We start from the raw sequence: 20,642 nt of genomic DNA on the forward strand, positions 1-20,642 counted from the left end.
TCCGGAGATCAGATCTTTGTGGGGAAAAAAATATGTCCTACATAATAATAATGGCAATGAATAAAGTAATCCAGGCAACAGCAGCATGTGGATTAAGAATCAGAGAGAGGCAGAGATGCAGGCTTCAGCAAACAAAAGTTCCACAAAGGATAAAGCTGCAGTGATCCTTTCACTGAGCCCTCTGACTTCCACTGTATCAAAGGCCATCTGCTGGTCTGGAAACACATTATCAGCAGGGCACGAGTCTTCAACCTGCGGTGTTACATCATTTTAAACGGTTGAGCCCTCTGAAGGAATAATATATTGATCTTTTAATAAATTAAACCTAAAAAGACATACCCTCAGGATCACACAGTTTTATTATTTGCCCAGAGTGGTGTTGGTGTTGGCTGATGTGTTGACAGATGCTGCACAGTGAGGAGCTGGAGGCCTGTTGGAGGGCTAACATGGGCTACAAGGTCCTTCAAGGTGGTTTTTTTTTTCCCACCGTGGTCTTCAAAATAACAAGCGTGACAGCTGTCGTTACATCACGGCGACATCATAATTTACCAGTAACAGCACCGTCATCACCATCGCCACGGCCAAACTGAGATCCATAGTGTCGAAATTCAGATTATATCCAAAGTCAAACTCATCAAACATAATGTTGATGATTTCCGCAGGTCTTCGCAAGGTCAAGAACAAACAAGCTCAGAATAATAATAATGTTTTCTGTTTGTTTTCTTTCTCCTTTTTTTTAATATCATCTTTTCATTATCCCTAATACAGGCTTTTTGTGCATGGGTTTTTGGAGTCTATGTTCGTTTTTAATAAGGCTCAGTCTTCCCAACCATTACGGATGAAGGTTGAACCATCTTTTCAAATCATTCTTAATTGCTGCCACAACAAATCCAGAATTTATCCAGTACAGATATTTTTGCAAAAATCCTAATTCCGAAATATGTGCAGCCGGAGATGAACCACTTAAAAAGAAAATGAATTGGTCTCTGATTATTTTAATCCTCAGTAGTAGTAGTAGTAGTAGTAGTGGTGGTAGTGGTGCTGCTGGTTTGCCAAAGCTGATTTTGCATCCAGATGAAATTTGCCTGGGATTAAAGTAGATGGATAATAGTAATAATATAATGTCACTGTATTCTGTGCTGCACGACACCGGTTTGACCCCGATGATGTGACCGTGCTCAGGGTTCAAGCTGAGACAAAGGGAGCCTGGATGTCACCTCCTCTGTGGTGGGCAAATGGGTCAAATGAGAATCCATTTATCTTAATCTTGGCCATTTATTTGATTAATAAAATGATCTCCAGCACCAGAAATTTACAAATTATGGAAAAGATATTATATCAGCTTTTATTATTTTCAACCATACAAAAAAGTCTGTTTTGTTTTTTTTACGCTGTCTATTATGTTTTCATGCCATTTTTATCAACATTATTAACACTATGATGATATTTCTTGGCATTTGGCACAAAGGTCCATAATCCTTTGTTTTGTTTTGTTTTCATTTGGATTTTTTTTTTGTTGTTGTTGTAGTTGTTGTTGCTTTTATATGACATGACGCATGAGTAGAGACACAAGAAAGCAGGGAGAGAGACTGGGGGAATGACATGCACTAATGATCATCTGTCGAGAGCATGGGATGTAGATCACCGAGCCCCCCCCCTCCCTTCATCCTTTGTTTGTAGGTAAATATAAAGACACGGGACATTTTAATTCTCCTGCAAATGGTAGATGAGCTGCCAAACAAATGAATTTCCCTTTGGGGATAAATAAAGTCATTCTTATTCTTATTAATTTGCTTTTCTATTTTGTATGATCCTGTAGTTTTCACTCAATGTCAACAGTGTGTGTTACCAGTAAACTGTTTAACAAGTCAACAGATAACTCTTTTACTCATTGTGAGAACATTAAAAACATCCCAAAACTGTCGTGAGAGATTTTCTATAAATTCTGCACAAATGCTTAAAAGGACTGAAAAACATGTTTTGACAAGTTTTTGGTGAAAAGGTCAATGGTAAGGGTCACTGCAGCCTCACAAAACAAAGCCCCGGCCTCACAAAGTAAAAACACCTCATACAGTACCTTCAGAAAACTTCTTCAAATGTGACAAAGATGTCCACTTGAACTCCAAGATGACCTGACCACAGCTTTGTTCATGGAAAGTTCAAAGTTCTCTGTGCTCACACAAAATATGTCTTTGGCTGTAAAAAAAAAAAAAAAAAAAAAAAAAGTGAGAATTGAAATGCCAATCAGCTCATTATTGATGTAGACTAGGGTTTCTCAACGGGGGCGGTACCGCCCCCTGGGGGGCGTTCTGAACTTTGTGGGGGGCGCTGGGAGCGTGAGGGCTGAGAGGGGGGCGCTCAGGCAAAAATGGGGGGCGCCACAACTTGGCTCCTACAAAGTTCATTTGGGCTCTACTTTTTCAACTTTAATGGTTTCCCAACTTTTTAAGTGCAAAAAACCAACATAAATAACCTACTTTTCAACTGATTTAATCCGCAAATATAACACTCATAATGCGGGAAATTCCTGCACACGTTTCAAACCAACCATAGTGCGCACTACAGGAGCGCTGCGTCAGACTTAAATGACACACACACACACACCTTTGTATAGTTTACCCATAGGCTACTGAATGAAGTTAGATGGATTTTTTATACCAAGTACAGCCAAACATTAGTGTAGGCTACAGGCTGAAGAAAGAGGAATAGCAGAGCTTCTATGACTGCTCGTCCCTGCGAGGAGCAGGTGACGAGCCGTCTTTTTTTTTTTTTTTTTTTATAGCGGCGCCGTCTTTACAGGTGAAGCACACGCACATGTCCGCCCGACTTTACCCGACAGGGTTTTCCTAGCGATCTAAGGTGATTTTTGGCCACCACCTTAATAGTTACAGCGTGCATGTTGGGTCTTTAGATATAGCGTCTTGCACAAACACCCCGTTTGAAGAGGGAAGCCCGTAAATTACCAGCGGCGTCATGTCAATAGAAACCGAGGGGGCAGGTGCCCCCTCAGATTTGAGGGATGATTTTTTTTTTAAGTTGCTTTACCTTACTTATTATTTTACCATCTAGCTATGATCAGTGGTCATATTGAGTGAAATGTATTACAAATAATGTCAAAGTCCATCTCAAAAAGACATCATTGCCTTTTTCCAAAATTTACAACCCCCCTCCTTTCTGATGGATGTGGTCTCTTCCGCCCTGACGCACACACGTGCACCTTGCCTGCATCAGTCCGTGCTTGGGGTAATAAAAAAAAAAAAGTCTGTGCTAAGGGAGGGGAGCTACCTTCAATGGAAATGTGAGAGCAGTGTAACATTAAACTAGGGATTTCAAATGTTTAATCAAAGAGGAACTATGGAAGTCCTGCTTTTCCGCTGTTTTGCCAGCAGTCCCTGGCCATGTGCATTTGTTTACAAGAAGCCGCAAAAAATCAATACATGGCCATGTGCATTTGTTTACAACGAAGCTGCCGAAAAATCAATACATGGAGTGGTGAAATAAGTTTTTTGAAATGGCCTACATCCACCTTATTGTTCCACATTGTTAGCCAAGATAATGTTTCTGAAATTCAGTTTACCAACTTTTTGGTCCCCAGTTAGTGCCCAAAATAAGTGATTTGAGGGCATCCTCAAAAAATTTTTGCAAGCACAATTGGACATTCTAGCACCAAATCAACAATCTTTTTTTTTTTTTAACCGCAACATAGGGTTCACGTCATGATATTGTTTGTATTTTGAGTAGGCTATTAAAACTTCCATAGTCCATAGTTTTCTTTGTTTGATATGTCAAGAGACTTTTGGTTAAGTAACCATGGACGGCTCCGTCATCATTACCATCATTATGGGCAGTTTTTGTTCTAGAGACCTGGAAAAAAATTAATAATTTAGGTCAAATGCTGGAAGTTTGAAGTCCGCTTTTTGAAAATTTTCAAATCCCTTGTGAAAACACACCTTCGTCATGAGGACAAACTGTTTTGGTGCTTGAAATATGTTTACCAGTGTCTTAGCTTCACGAAAGCAGTGAAATATGAATAAAGTAACAGATAAGTGTAGAAAACAAGTTTAAAGCGAAATTTTGTAACATTGTTTTTTTTTTTTTTTTTTTTTGGGGGGGGGGGGGGCAGTCATAGGATCATGGTATGGTCAGGGGGGCTTTGGCTCAAAAAAGGTTGAGAACCACTGATGTAGACATACAACAGAAAAACATTAAATTAAAAAACAGGTTCAAATCAGGGTTAATTGCATTGAAATAATGAAATGAAATGAAAAAGAGTGTATGAAAACAAATTTCTTGGTGTGATCATTGATGATAAACTTTGTTAAACTATAATGTCATGAACCACTGCTATACTTCATAAAACAAAGAATGCCCTTAAAAACAAATCATTTCACAAGTTTGTGTTCTCTGTTACCTCTGTGTCACTGTGTGGAGACATGGGGTAACATACAACCAACACTCATACTATTTTTAAATGACAAAAAAAAGAGCTGTAAGAATTATAAATCTATCAACCTCATAGAACTAATATTTTAAAACTAAGACAAGAACAAATAGTTAAAGCAGAGATGTGTTCCTGTCAGAGGTGGTAACTTGTGGAACAGCTGTGACAATGGATTAAAATGTGTAGTTCACTTTCCTCATAAACATTTTTAAAACTAAATTACTAAAAAAGAGTTGTAATGAAAATACTGAAACATTGTTGTGTATTCTTGGATTATTGTTATGAAACTGTATTCATTAATTTACATCTGTAAGATGAAAGTCTGTTTGTTCTGAAGCCTGATATTGTAACTCTGACCATGTAGGTTTTGTAAAAATGGTATATAATAAGATTAAGCTTCAGCCTACACCTTTTCAATTCATACCTCATTGTATTATAGGTCAAACTTATATGTATATCAGAATGCTAATCAAATATATAAACTAACTAACTACCTAACCATGAGGCAGTATCTCAAGCATGGAGAATGATTTGTAGCTTTCCGGGTGTGGAGCAGCTCAACAGAGGATTGAGACTGTTCTTCTTCTTTGTGTAGCAGATGATCTCCTATAGTTCTAATATGAAGAGAAGTCCTCCTTTCCTCAGATGGGTTTGTGATGATATCCCTCCATCAGTCGCGACTGTTCCCCACAGCAGTGATGCAGAGAAATACCTGGAGTGGAGCCTCAAATCGACTGTGCTGCAAATACAACTGAATACACCAACATTCAGAAAACATCTTCATCAATATGACAACTACTTCTGGAGTTAAAAGCACTGAACAACAAGTGCATCCCAGCTGCATTAGTATCCCCCTGGACACACCTCCATCCTGAGGATTTGTAGAACATGTGGTGTCAAATTGATAAAGATGATTTTTGAGTTTTTGTGATGTGTGCATGTGATTTTTTGTGTTTTTTTGGTTTTTTTGTAGTTTCACTAAGGCCCACGGTGTTGAATGCTGGATGTTCTGGAACGAGCAAGAATCAGTGTTGACTAAAACAGGGCTGAATCGCTCTAACATTAAAGGTATAGTTCAATGTTTTGGCAAATTGGCCCATTGCCTTGCGGCTCTGCTCTGCCGTTCTAAAAATAGCTTGCACCAACAATTAAAGGTAACAAATGACTATAGGGCAATGGGCCAATTTGCCAAAATCTTGAACTATCCCTTTAACAACTCTTCACATTCTCTTCTATTGCATTTTATATGTAAACTCTGATTTCCCCCATTCATTTAGTTAAGTTTTTTTTTTTTTTTTTTACAATCCTGGCTGTAACGTACGGTATGTTCCTCCTAACAAGTTGAAACCATTGTTTGTTGTTGTATTGTTCCTTTATGTATTGCCGTGGCAACAGGCGGGCGGGCCACACAGCAAAATGCAAAACAGAAAAATTCCCACAGAAGCGATTTACACACACAGAGTGCTTTTGATAGATATTGTAGTCATTTATGTATTTATGCTCAAATGCACATGTGTGTTTACCGCATGTGTTAACCTCCATAACGTCGCCTGACGTCTACACGTTTGTTTGTTTTTTTGTGTGGATGTGTGTGGGTGTAATTCCAGTCGTGGCCTTGTTTTTCTTTTTTTTTCTTCTGAGTCGCAAGCGGGATTATTGATGACACCTAAACTGTCCTTGTCTCCTTCTCATTTCCATTCCGCCTGCTCCACACCTTGCCATATTACTTCACCATATTCTCATTAGTTGATTTGCATATTTATGTCGACAGGCGACGTGTAGATCCCCGGCCCCTCCGAGAATGTGCATCTTTGTGTTGTGTAGCGTGAAAGATATACAATACTTCCCCCCACTTTTATGGAGGTCCCTCATAAATTGTGCACGCAGGACACTTTGTTCATGCTGGGGTAGGAACCTGTATAGTCCTGCAGGAAATTAATTGAGCGTCACTTTCAAGAATCTGAGACTGCTCGTTGATAAAGTGCAAAGATTGATGGCAGTGTGGCTTACTTTAATGGATGGGGGGCCTTATAAAGCACTAAATTATATTCAGAGAAAAGCTCCAGCTGATGCACTTCTGTGTGTGTGTGTGTGTGTGTGTGTGTGTGTGTGTGTGTGTGTGTGTGTGTGTGTGTACGCACTGTATACATATGCAGTCAGCTAAACTGAGAAAACAAACTTTTTAATATTAATGTGTGTATTCACATGGATCTCAGTTTGTAGTCCCTTTACCAACAAGAGCAAACGCATCCATCCATCAATAGGCCTATTTCACGGGCGCATGACGTCCGTCCGACTACCCATATCTCCGACCATACATTTCTTTATTTTTGCGTCCATTAGTCCGACCTCCCATTTCTCCGACTTAAATAGCCCTAACCCTTAACCTTACCCTAAACCTAACCTTAACACTGTAGAATGGGTAGTCGGAGAAATGAGCCGTCGGACTTATGGACAGTCGGACTGTATGCTCCCCCTATTTCACAAGATTCTGAAGTGACGTCATACAAGGTAAATCTACATCCGGTCCGGTCAGCTGTGGCTAGAGCGATTGACAGAGTGGCGACACTTTTCATTCAAACAAACTAATACGACCGCCACAAAAGATTTCATAAGTGAGACTAACATTAATCTCCTAAAAAAAGTTTAACCAGTCAGCGGTAAACCTCTAAAAACCTGTGGATAAAGTTACCTGGATGTAGCCTACGAGCATATGACTACTAGCCCCCGGTCCCTAACCCTCCCTTTGCATTTCTCCCAAAACAAGCACATTTCCTAACGGGCAATATCTGGATATAAACTGACAACAGGCTGGGGATATAACGGCGATGTTCTCGCATTAAAGAATATTAAAACTTTTAGCAGCTTTACTGCTATCACTGTCAGTTGCTGCTGAACAGCGATAGCGATGCTAATTTGTTAGCCCGTCTATGAGGTTACGTTAGCATTAAGCTAACAGACTTTATGCTTAGTAGTGGTAGCCTACTGGCTGTGTGTGGTTTGAAGGTTGTTTCAAATTATGTGGGTTTGAGTGAACATCTTTGATAATTAAATACATATTGCCGCTTAATATGTTTTATGTATGGCATTATTACAGTAGGTTAATGATTAGCCGCTAATCTTCCATTTGGACAGTGACAAATAAAACCTTGAAGCAAGAAGATTTTGTTGGAGAACTGACATTGATATACAGTAATTCAGTAATGGTTGTAAATCAGTGTACGGTTTAGTTTTAATATTTTGCCGTTCAAAAGCAAGCTAAACAAAGTCTTTTCCATCATCTCTTCGTATAGCCTACCCTGCTAGAAAAACCAGCATGGTCAGGTCTTTCTTTTGGAAACTCATGGAAATGCAAGTACGGCTGTTTTTGTCTAGAATTTGTACCATGAGGTACGCAGCAGAAGCTTTTATTTTTGGATTCAGCCATTGCGCTTCCGCAACCGGAAGTCGTTTTACCCTGTAACGGAAACCGGAAGTACCTAAACCCGGAAGTCGTGAAATAGGCCTATTGTCTGCACTGCTTATTGATGGGAGGGCGGGGTACACCCTGGACCGGTCACCAGTCTATCACAGGGCCACTAGAGATGGAAAACACATACACACACACATGTCCACACATGATGGGCCGTTTAGAGTCACAGTCAACCTAGTGTGCATGTGTTTGGACTGTGGGAGAGCCGCTAACCACCGCACCGCCATATAGGCTACAAGTTACACATGAGGCCCGATAGGGTGCTCGATTTTCTTTCGGGCAGATCTCAGAAAGTGAGGGTGAACGCAACTCTGTTAGGGGAGCTGACTACATCCACCGGCTCTCCTCAGGGCTGCGTTCTCTCCCCTCTCTTGTATATTTTATACACTGATGATTGTCGCAGCCACCATGTTAATAGACACATCATTAAATTTGCAGATGATTCAGTGATTGTGAGTCTTCTTGAAGACACAGAGGACAGCCATGGTCCTATTGTAAATCATTTTGTTTCCTGGTGTAAAGATGCTTTCCTTCAACTAAATGTTGCTAAGACCAAAGGTATGTGTGTTGACTTTCGATAGGATGCTCCAGCTGTCCCCCAGGGCTGTGTCATAAATGGCCAAGTAGTGGAAGTAGTTAGCAGCTATAATACAGCCACCTGGGGCGCTCCACAGCAGTCTACCTCGCCATCTGAAAACGTGTTTTTAACGTGTTTTAATGTGCTTTTAAAGCAATCTATGTAGTTTCTGTCTTGTGTGAATGCGATTAGGCTACTGCCGAGATCCCAGCCATGCAGATTGTTACTACTTTTTGCGGCGACACTACTCTCAGCACCTTCCGCCTGTCAGGAATCAGGTGGAACAGGTGGACGCGGAGCGCTGGGATATGGGCGAGAGTTTCTTCTCTCACTCCGGACCTCCACAGCAGGATCAGTCCCGGTCAGCGTACCTAAGGAGCTGTGCAAACCGGCCACAAAGACTCGTAAAAGGGGGAGAAGAGGTGGAGCCTTAAGAGGCTCGGGTTAGACAACCGCGCCGTCTTCCTCCGCTTCCCACCATACTGTTGTCAAATGTGCAGTATATCCGGAATAAGATAGATGAGCTGGACGCATGGGCCAAATACAAACAGGAGATGAGAGAAGCATGTCTCCTTGTCTTCACGGAATCATGGCTCACAGAGTCGGACCGGGATGAGGACCTGACTATAAGCGGATTCGGCAAACCAATTCAACAGGGGAGCTTCTTAGTCAAATTTTCAGATGACACTGCTTTGCTGTCTTTACTCCAAGGTCCACAGTCTGATCATGGCAGTGCTCTCACAATGCATCATGGAGCCTGTCTGTGTGGAGGAATACTGAGTGAGTTGGTTAGTGCAGTAGTTAGATAAACAGGGGTTAGGGAGGGAAGTCCAAGTAATTTGAGCATTTTATAAAACGGCTCACCACCACCAGTGTCCAGGCCCGGGGGGGGGGGGGGGGGTGTCTTATTCTTTAGATGCAAACTTTTCTAAGCTGATCTACTTCCTGGAATGTCTAAGAGCCAAATATTATTTTGTGCACGGTACATATCATCTCATTCACAACCTGTCATTCTGTTTTATTCTCATTAGTCTATCCTGATTGAAATGTGTGTGTAGAGTCAAAGACAGACTCATGTAACATGCATGTACGTGCCAAAATATCAGCAGTATCAACTTGAACCCTCTTCAAAACACAAAACGGTCTGGTGGTCTCTTGTCCTGCTCTGAATGCATAAAGGAATGAACACACACACACACACACACACACACACACACACACACACATTTTAACCCACACTCTCAGTCATTAGTGCGATGTCTCTCCTACCATTTCCAGTTGTCAGTGTGACAGCTGGGGTGTTTTTGGTATTGTGGCCTTGCCTGCAGATACAGGCAGGGACTGTCAGTGTGGATCACGCCCTAACGCTGATACGCTGATGCTCCCCACAACCCCTACACAAACACACACACACACACGCACACACACGTGCACACTCTTCCCTCTCTCCACCCCCCACCCAACCCATGTTGTGAGCCTTGCATGCTGTCTAAAATCAACCAGGCACACATATCTTCTTGTAGCAACCCAAAGCGTAATAACTGCCCTTAACATAAAGGGCCCTAATTTCTTGGCGCAACTCAGGGTGGCGCAGCGAAGCGAGCCCTGACGCAGCTGGCGAAGTGGTATTTTCGTCCAGTGCAACAAGGTGCGCAGCGGATTCTGTAAATTGGCAGACTGCTGTGCGCTGAGATGGGAGTGGTGGCGCAGCAGGGGGAGGTGTCGACAGATTCGCCGTGGCGCAGTGACAATTTGTTGCCGATAGACCGCGCGGAGAGTGCGCCGAAAGCTCGCCAGCTCCAACCTGGTCTAGTCTCAGCGCAAGGCGAAGCGCAGCCAGCGCAGTGGCAATTTGACTGCCCAGCGCGCAGTGCGCCCACGTCACCAAGACCTCACACGCAGATTTCCACACTTCCAGGCACATTTAAATGCAATTAACAATAATAATAATCACAATAACCCCTATTTATTGTATCTGAATCAGCACATACACCTATATCTATATAGATTGTCCCGTCACACTGATGGCAGATCAAAGGCTTGCGTAATGGAAACTCAGCCTGACTGAATTAACACAGATGAAACCAGGGAGGGACTGAGACAGCCTGGATGTCCCAAGAGCAGGTGTTGACACTACACACTGTGCCGTTGCAGATGATCAGCTATTTATTTATTTATTTACTTATTGATTTATTCGGGGCCAGCGCCGCATCGTCACGCGACCATAACAAATAAAACTGAAATGCCTCCGTTACGCACAGCGCTGTTTGTTTATGCTGTGATCTGTGCACACGTGTTTAAATATAGGATAGATAGATAGATAGACCTGGATAACATCATAACCTCCTCCCTCCCAGACTACTTTTGCTTCATCAGCCCGTGCGGTCTGTTCGCGCGACCGGACACTGCCAGCTTGGACCGGACCAGAACATCAGTTTCCTCCCGTCTCACTTGCTCTGACAGATTGAGAGCTGTTGCCCAGTAAAAAAAAACAACAACAACAACACACACACACCCCTTTTCCATTAATAAAGACACTCATATTTAGTAACCTATATTTAAACACGTGTGCACAGATCACAACAAACAGCTGTGCGTAACGGAGATCGCGGAGCGTCTCTCTTTTTCTTTTTTCTTTAGAATTTACCTGAGATGGATATGTTAATATCTGCTCACTATGATGCCAGGCTGATTGTGGTTTGCTGTGAGAGATGATAGTTTATTTGTTTTCAGTTTTATTTGTTATGGTCGCGTGACGATGCGGCTCAATAAATCAATAAGTAAATACATAAATATAGCAGATAATCGTGTAGTGTCAACACAGCAGTAATCCATCCTCATCTTTCATCTGTGCAGCCTTTGATCTGTCATCAGTGTGACGGGACAATCGATATAGATGTTCTGAATGTCTATGCTGCAATCTGTAGGTGCTGATTCAAATCTTCTCTTCCACGGTGAAATCAAACGTCCGCCTTGCGCGCGCGGCGGATTTAAAGGCGAGGAGAGGAGCTCATTTGATTGGTGAAGATCTGACTCGGCTGTGTCAAACCCACTCCACGCCTTCTCTCCACCCTCTATGCCATTTGCGCCGGTGGGAGGGAAGTAGGCGGGATGCGCTCCGCTGCGTCTCGAAGGAAAATTGCAATCTACTCCTGACCACTCCCCGTTGGCGAAGCGAAGGCGAGGCGCAGGCCTGATCCGCTCCGCCTGCACCTAGTTCACGAAAGTAGAGCCCACTATGTAATAAAGCTGATAATGTGATAAAATGTTTGAGCCAATTACATAATAACTTTTTTTTGCCAATAATGTAATCAATTATTACATTATTGGCTTATCATTATGTCATCATTATGGCCCAGTGTTTAAAAAAAACAAAACCTTTTGACAATAACTGGAGCCGATAATGTATGTATCATATGTTTTGTTTTTTTTTCATTTTTTCTTCAGGGTAGAAAGCTGTGAGACATTTGAAGTTCTGCATTGTGTGTCTGTGTCTCATCTACACCATTCTTCATGATCAATGGGATTTTGCGTGGCTGTTCCTGTTTGCAAGCAGAGAAAGTAAGCATAGTAGGCTAACAACCTCGTTGTAACACATCAAGTTGAAACATATTGACATTTTCTACCCTGAAAATAAGAAAATAAAGTGATGCATATATTATATTACATTATCTGCACTACTTATTACATTTTCAAAGGGGTTTTGAAAACTAGGCCAATAATGTATCATTAATAATAAAAAAAAAGTCATTATGTTACTGGCTCAAACATTTTATTACATTAAGTTGTTATGTTAGTGGCTTTATTACATAAAAAACAACAAACAATAGGCCTACATTTCATTCACAGAAAACACACAGATAGATGTAAAAACATGGCTGTTGGTGAAACTTACATCTTTTGCTCGTCCAACAGTACAGTCAGCAGCTCTTCTGCATCTCCACTCCAATTGTTTCCACTTCTGAAAAATTGAAAGTGCTGCATCCACATCAGTCAACAGCTGTTAAAGCATGCTCAATTAAAGTGCACTTTAAGACGTGAGTATTTAAAAACACATTAAACCACTATATCTCACATTTTTAAAGCATAAAACAGGGCTTGTTGTTGATTGTTGTAAACTCAGACAAGTAAAAAAAAAAAAAAAAGGGAAAAAACACATTATCAACATACCTCTGCAAATGGAACATTTGATCAACTAATGGCAGCAAAATGATTATATGTGACCTGCTCTGGCGAAATGAGTCGGAAGTCGCAACGTTCTATTTTTAGATAATCAGCTGATAACGTGGAAAATCAATAAAAACTCAAAAAAAATTTTTTTTGCTAATTTCAAATAAATGACATTCAAAAACAATCTCCCAAAGTTTCATAGTCCAGATAATTGAGGAAAGGCACGTAAATGACGATTAAAGTTGACTTGCAACTTTTAACCCTCTAGAGAGGAGCACAACATGAGGCTAAATAACTTCTGAACCTGATAGGGACGAGCTGTAAACTGCATCTGAATCGTCAGATTCTCCGCTTTCCGAGGGTCCTTGAATGGTGCATTTATGACAACAAGGGTAGCCACGTGAAATCACGTAGTACGGGGCCAGATGCTCAGCTGAGCGGTAGCAGCGATGCTAAACCGAGCGTTAGCATCGATGCTAAACCGAACGTAGCATGCTAACGCTTGCAGATCTGTTTTACAAAACATGAAATATCTTCTGAAGCGTTTATGATAGAGACGAGCTGTAAACAGCATCTGAATAGATACATTCTGCTTTCCGAGGGTCATTGAACGATGCCTCTACAAGGTACGTGTAATCACATGGTAAGGAACAGACGCCAGATTCACGGAAGGCTTTAAACCACAGACGTTCTAAATAGTTTGAACGCATTTTTCTCAGGTTTTCAATCGAAAGCAGTGAGTGGAAGACCATCATTAAAATCGCCATATCTTAAAAACTATCCAATGTATGACTTTGACTAGGGTATCATTTTAAAGCTTATTTTCTCCTCTTTCCATTGATATCAAAATCTCAATTTTGAAATTTGGGTCACTGCGACTCATTTTGCTGGATCAGGTCACATATTGGTTTAGTAATGCTTTCAATCATGACAACAAAAAAAACAATTTAGTATTACTGTGTATTTCACTTCACATTCTGGGAGTGACGGTGCAAACTGTGAACAGCCTCCCTTTGAAGTATTGGAAAATCAAAAAAACTAAGTAGTGCTGCATTCATTCATTGTTGATTCATTGATGTTCACTCCCTTTATATATGTGTCCAGATGCATCTTCACCACCTTGCATATAAAGTACTAAAGGTTTTAGGCACTAGAAGTAAAGTGAAGATGCTTTCATGATTGATGATTAACTTCATACAAAGTTCAGTCAACAGAAGAAACCAGGCTTTAAAACAGCTTCAGTTCTCCTCCAGACACAGTTTCTTCCAGGTTCTTGAGTGGCAGGTTGTTGAAGCATCTTAAGAACCTGCTATGGTTCTTGATCTTGAGTAGATTGAGGCTGTCTCAGTGTCTTCTGTCTCTTCGTGTAATCCCAGACTGACTCCATCTGTTGTAGGACTCTGTTTTGTCAATTCAAATAGTTATTTTTGACACTGGCTGTAATCTGTGGGCCATTGTCATGCTGCAGAATAAATTCAGGATCGATCCAAGAGGCCTCTTGGATGGTATTGCAGAATGGACAAGAATCGAAAGATCTGAAGTGCCTAAAACTTTTGCTGTGTGTGATAATGTCAGTTGTCCATTTCCTGTGTGTAATCTGCCACTAAAATGTGATACTCTCAACATTAACCAGGTCATATACACTGATTAAAAAATGTAAAATATTTCATGCTCTTTCAAATTGTGTCTCCACATGCTCAGACCAGTGGGTGGCAGTTCACCACTGTTCAGCACTAAGTGACCCTTACAGGTGCCACAATTCCCACCTCCAACCTGATCCCATTTCAAAACGTATGGTCTCAAATTGAAATGTTGATATTTTATTACATTTTTGGGAGCTGTTACAACAATGTGCTGATCTCTTGTCTCACTTTGGGTCCCTTAATATCAGTCTGTCATGGCTTGAATGTGAATCCCTCCCTTGGTGCTAATCTAGTATTATTGATATTGTAATGAATGTGGATTGGCTGTCGCCAGGAAACCACTGTCTGTGGACCCAGAGCCTTAAAGTAATTATTAGAGACTTTAAAATACAAAACAATAATCTTTACCATACAGCTGCCAGTAGCCTCTGAGCAGCCACAGTGAATTCATTTATTAGTATTTTTTTTCTACCTAATTATCTTTAATTGTAATAGATGAAAGGGCAGCAAAACATTCTTTCATATACCATTCACTCTTCTGCTGTTTCTTTAGTATTGATGCATTTGCAAAGAAAAAAATGTTATAGTACTGCTGGAAGTGACAGCTAGCTTAGCTCTATTCCCATAGGCCTAGCCTTTAGCTTAGCTTGACCTCTGCCTGCACTGCAGTAGCAGGTTTCCAATGTAACCACATTGGAAACCTGCTGCTGCACATCAGCAAATGGAATCAATCAGAACACAAGGTTCGCTTACTAATTACATGCTAATTACAACTTGTTGCACTGTTTGATTTTTTTTTTGTCCTTTTTTTGACAATTAATGTGACAATCTACTCTACACCACGGACAGCCACTCCATACTGACTCTGAGTGTTGTGTTAATGACATCTGGTGCTCTGCAACTAATCACGCAGTGACAAGGATCATACCGTCAGGTTAAGAGGTTGTGCTGATGGTCTACAGGTGCAGAGCAGGAGAGGAAGAGAGATGGGGGGGGGCACATGGTGCTGTGCACAAATTAGAATTACAGACATACATTTATTTACAAGGACCAGATGTGCTGTGTGTGTTCAGCATTTGTAGCAAAACATGAAAAAGTGCAGTCTAGATAAAATTTTTAAAGGGATAGTTCAACATTTTGGAAAATTGGCCCATTGCCATAATCCCTATAGTTTTAGGAATAGGTTCGTTACCTTTATTTGTCAATGAATGCTATTTTTAGAACGGCGGAGCAGAGCCGCGAGCTGCTCAGAGCTACGCTACGAAGGCTCATGGGATTTCTTGGTTTCCCTCATCAAACTCATCAAATACACAATCCAACAACTCCCAAACGCTCTGGTGGACAAGTTGTGACCTGCACATTCACCACGCTATGAAATAATAACAGAACGTTATGAGACAGAGTTGTTTTCGAGGTAAATTCATGCAAAACCGCTGATGCATGTTCCTGTCAGGGGCAGTTTTCCGGCAAGCAGTCTCTGCGTTTTGCCTCTAAAACAACTCCAGCCTTCCCTCCAGAGCTCCGACGACACGTTCGATCACTTTCTTGCTTTTCTTTCTTCACCTCCTCCGACCAAACCCTCTTTGCTTTCCTCATCGTCTCTGTCAACAAATTCAGGTCCTGTGCTTCCTTGGGGATGCTCGTAAAGCAGGTCGCACTTTTCACCTTCACAACAGATGTGGGGGGTGGGGGGGGGGTACAGAGTGCAGTTGCAGCCGGGGCAACCCCCGATTCATTCTGTTAACTGTTTTTCTACCACTTGGATGAGTGAAACATTATTCTAAAGAAACGACATAGTGTTGCTTTAATACACAATGCTTTTTTATGCCAAACATAAAGTATAATTATGGGAATTCAGACACTGGCAGAAGGCAGAGGACAAAAGACAGAAGTGGTAAAAGGAAGAGTTGTTCAGGAGGCAAAGCAGCCAGTTCTTCTTGGTGAGCTGAGCCAAACTATGTGGCTCCCTGAAAAGAGCAGGAATTAAGACATTCTTGTAAAGTCAGTCTAACATTTAATTACATAAAGTCAGTCTATTTGTATTGTTTGGTATGTCATACTTGACTAGTGCATGTAATAATGGCTTAACCGTGCAGGTGCATCAGTGATGTTGATAGGTGTTCAATGCAGTGACCCATTGGGCCCAACAGGTGGTGGTTTATGTGGGTCTCTGGGAAACTCAATTGAAATGTAGTTTCTTTAGAGTTGAACTCCTGTTTGATGTGCGCATGGGGAGGTATGGTTTAAACTTTTAATTGACATGTAGTCAAGAAAAAATCAGATCTTGTCAGGAGCAGATGTATGCGCAGATGTTGAGTAAAACAAATTGGCAGCTGTCATTCAAAATATAAGGTTTTATTTTTTACCACAGCCTCCAGAGTACGTTTTCTTAATTTCATGGCAGAAAGTTCTCTAGACATTAAAATATCATTGACATGACAGATCACAGCACCCAGCAGTGGAAACCTCAGTGTATCTGAGGTTCTGTCAGGTTTGTATCTTAAATAGTTGAAATGAAATCCGACTGGCTAGTTGGTGTAGTCGTGACTAAACCAGCAGGTCTTGAGACTGGACACACAGGATCTGGGCTGCACTGATAGATGTGCAGAGGGCTGAAACATAGCTCATCTGGTCTGAAGTTATGGAAAACTTCTTTTTTTTTTTTTGAATTTATTTATTCAGGATAGCCCCTTGAGATGAATCATCTCAATTTCGAGGGGGTCCTTTCACAAAATGTGACCCGCTCTGGCGAAATGAGTCGGAAGTCGCAACGTTCTATTTTTAGATAATCAGCTGATAACGTGGAAAATCAATTAAAACTCAAAAAAAATTTTTTTTGCTAATTTCAAAGAAATGACATTCAAAAACAATCTCCCAAAGTTTCATAGTCCAGATAATTGAGGAAAGGCACGAAAATGAGGATTAAAGTTGATTTACAACTTTTAACCCTCTAGAGAGGAGCACAACATTAGGCTAAATAACTTCTGAACCTGATAGGGACGAGCTGTAAACTGCATCTGAATCGTCAGATTCTCCGCTTTCCGAGGGTCCTTGAATGGTGCATTTATGACAACAAGGGTAGCCACGTGAAATCACGTAGTACGGGGCCAGATGCTCAGCTGAGCTGTAGCAGCGATGCTAAACCGAGCGTTAGCATCGATGCTAAACGAACGTAGCATGCTAACGCTTGCAGATGTTTTACTAAACATGAAATATCTTCTGAACCGTTTATGATAGAGACGAGCTGTAAACAGCATCTGAATAGATACATTCTGCTTTCCGAGGGTCATTGAACGGTGCCTCTACAAGGTACGTGTAATCACATGGTAAGGAACAGACGCCAGATTCACGGAAGGCTTTAAACCAGAGACGTTCTAAATTGTTTGAACGCATTTTTCTCAGGTTTTCAATCGAAAGCAGTGAGTGGAAGACCATCATTAAAATCGCCATATCTTAAAAACTATCCAATGTATGACTTTGACTAGGGTATCATTTTAAAGCTTATTTTCTCCTCTTTCCATTGATATCAAAATCTCAATTTTGAAATTCGGGTCACTGCGACTCATTTTGCTGGATCCAGTCACAAATGATACAAATAAAACAAAGTCTAAAGACAAAGAAAGAAAGAAATACAGTGAAACACATTACAGGACGTATACATACACACACTCTCACACAGACACAGACACAGACACAGCTTTCCTAACCCCCGCTAATCCACAGACAGCCAAATCTCAATTTAGTAATATCCATGCTTACAAATAGGAAAAAAGAAAGTCACAGAAATATCGATTTATATGATAAATATATAAGATACAACAATAATATGAAAGAAAGAAAATGAAAGAGAATTATAAAACAAGAACTGAGAAAGAAAGCAAAGAATTGCAATTGTTTTGAAAATAAAATCCCCCTCCAGCCAGAGAGCATCAGTTGATGAGAGAAACTTACAAAAAAAACAATATTTCTCCTCTGACAAGAACTCCTTCTGAATCTCTTGGACCCACGAGTTGTTGGACACGACAGGAGTGGGACTCAGGAGCTCCGGTTTCCACAGTAACTCCAGTGGGGGCAGACACGACTCACATCCCACACAGAAACTGAGGAGCAACCATTTGATTTGTATCATCCAAATAATAAAGGGAAAAAAAAGTTAATCAGGAGGAGAAATCGCACACAAAAAGTAATGCCGACGCAACACAGGAACTGAATGGACACAACAGCAGAAGAGAGGACGCAGAGGTCAAGTTATTTCATTCTGACTTTGGTCCTTCAGTCATTGTGAGGGAGAGTCAGGAAAACCAGAGAGAAAGAGGATGATGTACTGTAGAAGAGCCTCAGTTCAAAGACTAAGACTCTACTAGTTGAGCTATTGAGACACAAACTTTATTTTGCCTCTCACACAGCTCACATCTTCTGTCTGACATCCACAACAGCGTAGCTTTTATTTACTCTAACATCAACTTAAGAACTGGTCATAGTGGTCGGTATGAAGCTGATGTTTTTGTGTTTCAGCTTGATGGTTGGCTGCTACATGATATAAACTGGCGTTTTTTTTTTTTTGCGATGCCCTTATTAATGGAAGAGAATATGCTGCAGCTGCCTACAATGCAGGGATTTCTCTGCTGATGTCAGCCAAAGACGGCCACCTCGCTGTGTGAGTCCTGCTGGATGGAAGCACAGAGAACTCACTGCAGAGTTAAAGCCCCAGTATGTAACTTATTTGGCTTTTTATTAGCAAAAATCAAATATGTCTTTCATAAACGTATTTCACTGAAGTTGAATCACACCCGCATACAAATGAAAGCTTTCTGGTACCTTGGAATGAGTTGTTACAAGTCGTTACAAATACATAAGTGGGCGACGCACCGAACCGAGGCGACCATGTTGCATCACCATTTTTTACGTTGAGTGGCAGCGTGACCGTAGGTAACCACGGAAACTCAGCAGAGCTGTGGGCTCGGCCTGTTAAAACTGTCACCACTGTGTAGTGTGAGGAAGGACGGAGGCACTGGTGTTGCATTCAGGTGCAGTCAGGCAGACGGCCGTCGGCAAACCAACCGGATGTCATTTTACTCGACGAGAGAAAGACAGTAAAACGTGGGTCAGGTAAACAATACGACATCACCATGACAACATGTTGTCACGCCTGTATTGTTTTGCCACTTGTTTACATAGACGCTTGTTTATCCTGTTACATGCAGCGTCTGTTGTCTGTCTGACGTCTGCCCGATTTCACGTGAATGCAACATCAAGAATACGTTCAGATATGCAACCGCACTGCTAGATGGGGGGAATTCCTACATATTATACCTTTAAGAGTTAAGAATGAAAAAGATGCCCTTCAAAATAAGACTGCAATACTAGCTACATGTTTTTAACGTCCAGTTAAATAACTCTCACAGCTGAAAAATGTGTCTCTCCTAAGACCTGACCCTCTATGTTTAAGGCGGTTGAAATACCATCAACACCTCTGCTGTCAGTCTTAGTCCCAGCACACAGAGAGGAGGGGAGGGGAGGGGGGGGGGCAGGAGCTGTATGGGGCTGGTTAGACATAATGGGATGTGATGCCGCTATATACGGTAAAGGAGAAGGGAAGGAAGGAAGGACGGACAAAGACAGGATGGATCACAAAGCCCCGGTGAACACAGCCGGGAGATGTCAGAGCACTTTTAGCAACTACGTGGCTACTCTGACAGACAGACTGTACCTATCACACACACACACACCTTCAGTACAGGTGTGTGTGTGGGGAGAGAGTGGGATAGCGAGGTAGATAAGTGATCTGAAAAGGTCTTGGCAGCTCAGGCCTGGTGTGTGGAGGTAGGTGTCTTCAGAGGTATGCGTCATTGTGTTAGCTCAGCCACGTGTGAACATCTATTGCTGAAGTATGTGTGTGTGTGTGTGTGTGTGTGTGTGTGTGTGCGTGTGTGTGCTAAACTCTTACCTGCCCTCTGTCAGAAACATTAAAGGTACATTTTGTGCTATGAATGATGAATGTCTCCTTGGCAGCGGTCTGTGATGCTGAACATGACGTTTTACATTGCTTCAGCATTTTTCTTTTCTCAGCAGCTGTACAGTGGATTCAGCAGACCTCCAACATAGGTCATCTTGTCTCCATTTATTTATAACGTTTGTCCCCATGTCCTGAAACACAAAAATGGTGCATTTAGCTTCCATGCCACTATAAATCATAAATGCATCCTCAGTTATTTGTGCAAAAATCTCCATTAGGTGCCTTATATCAGACACCAGTTGGTCCTATTGTCATAAATACTTTTATCCCCAGAGATAAAATCAAGATACTTGCTGTGTTTTGAAATAATGTAATCTGTGCAG

This window comes from Trachurus trachurus (genome assembly GCF_905171665.1).
Source record: "Trachurus trachurus genome assembly, chromosome: 10".
Classification (NCBI taxonomy): Eukaryota; Metazoa; Chordata; class Actinopteri; order Carangiformes; family Carangidae; genus Trachurus; species Trachurus trachurus.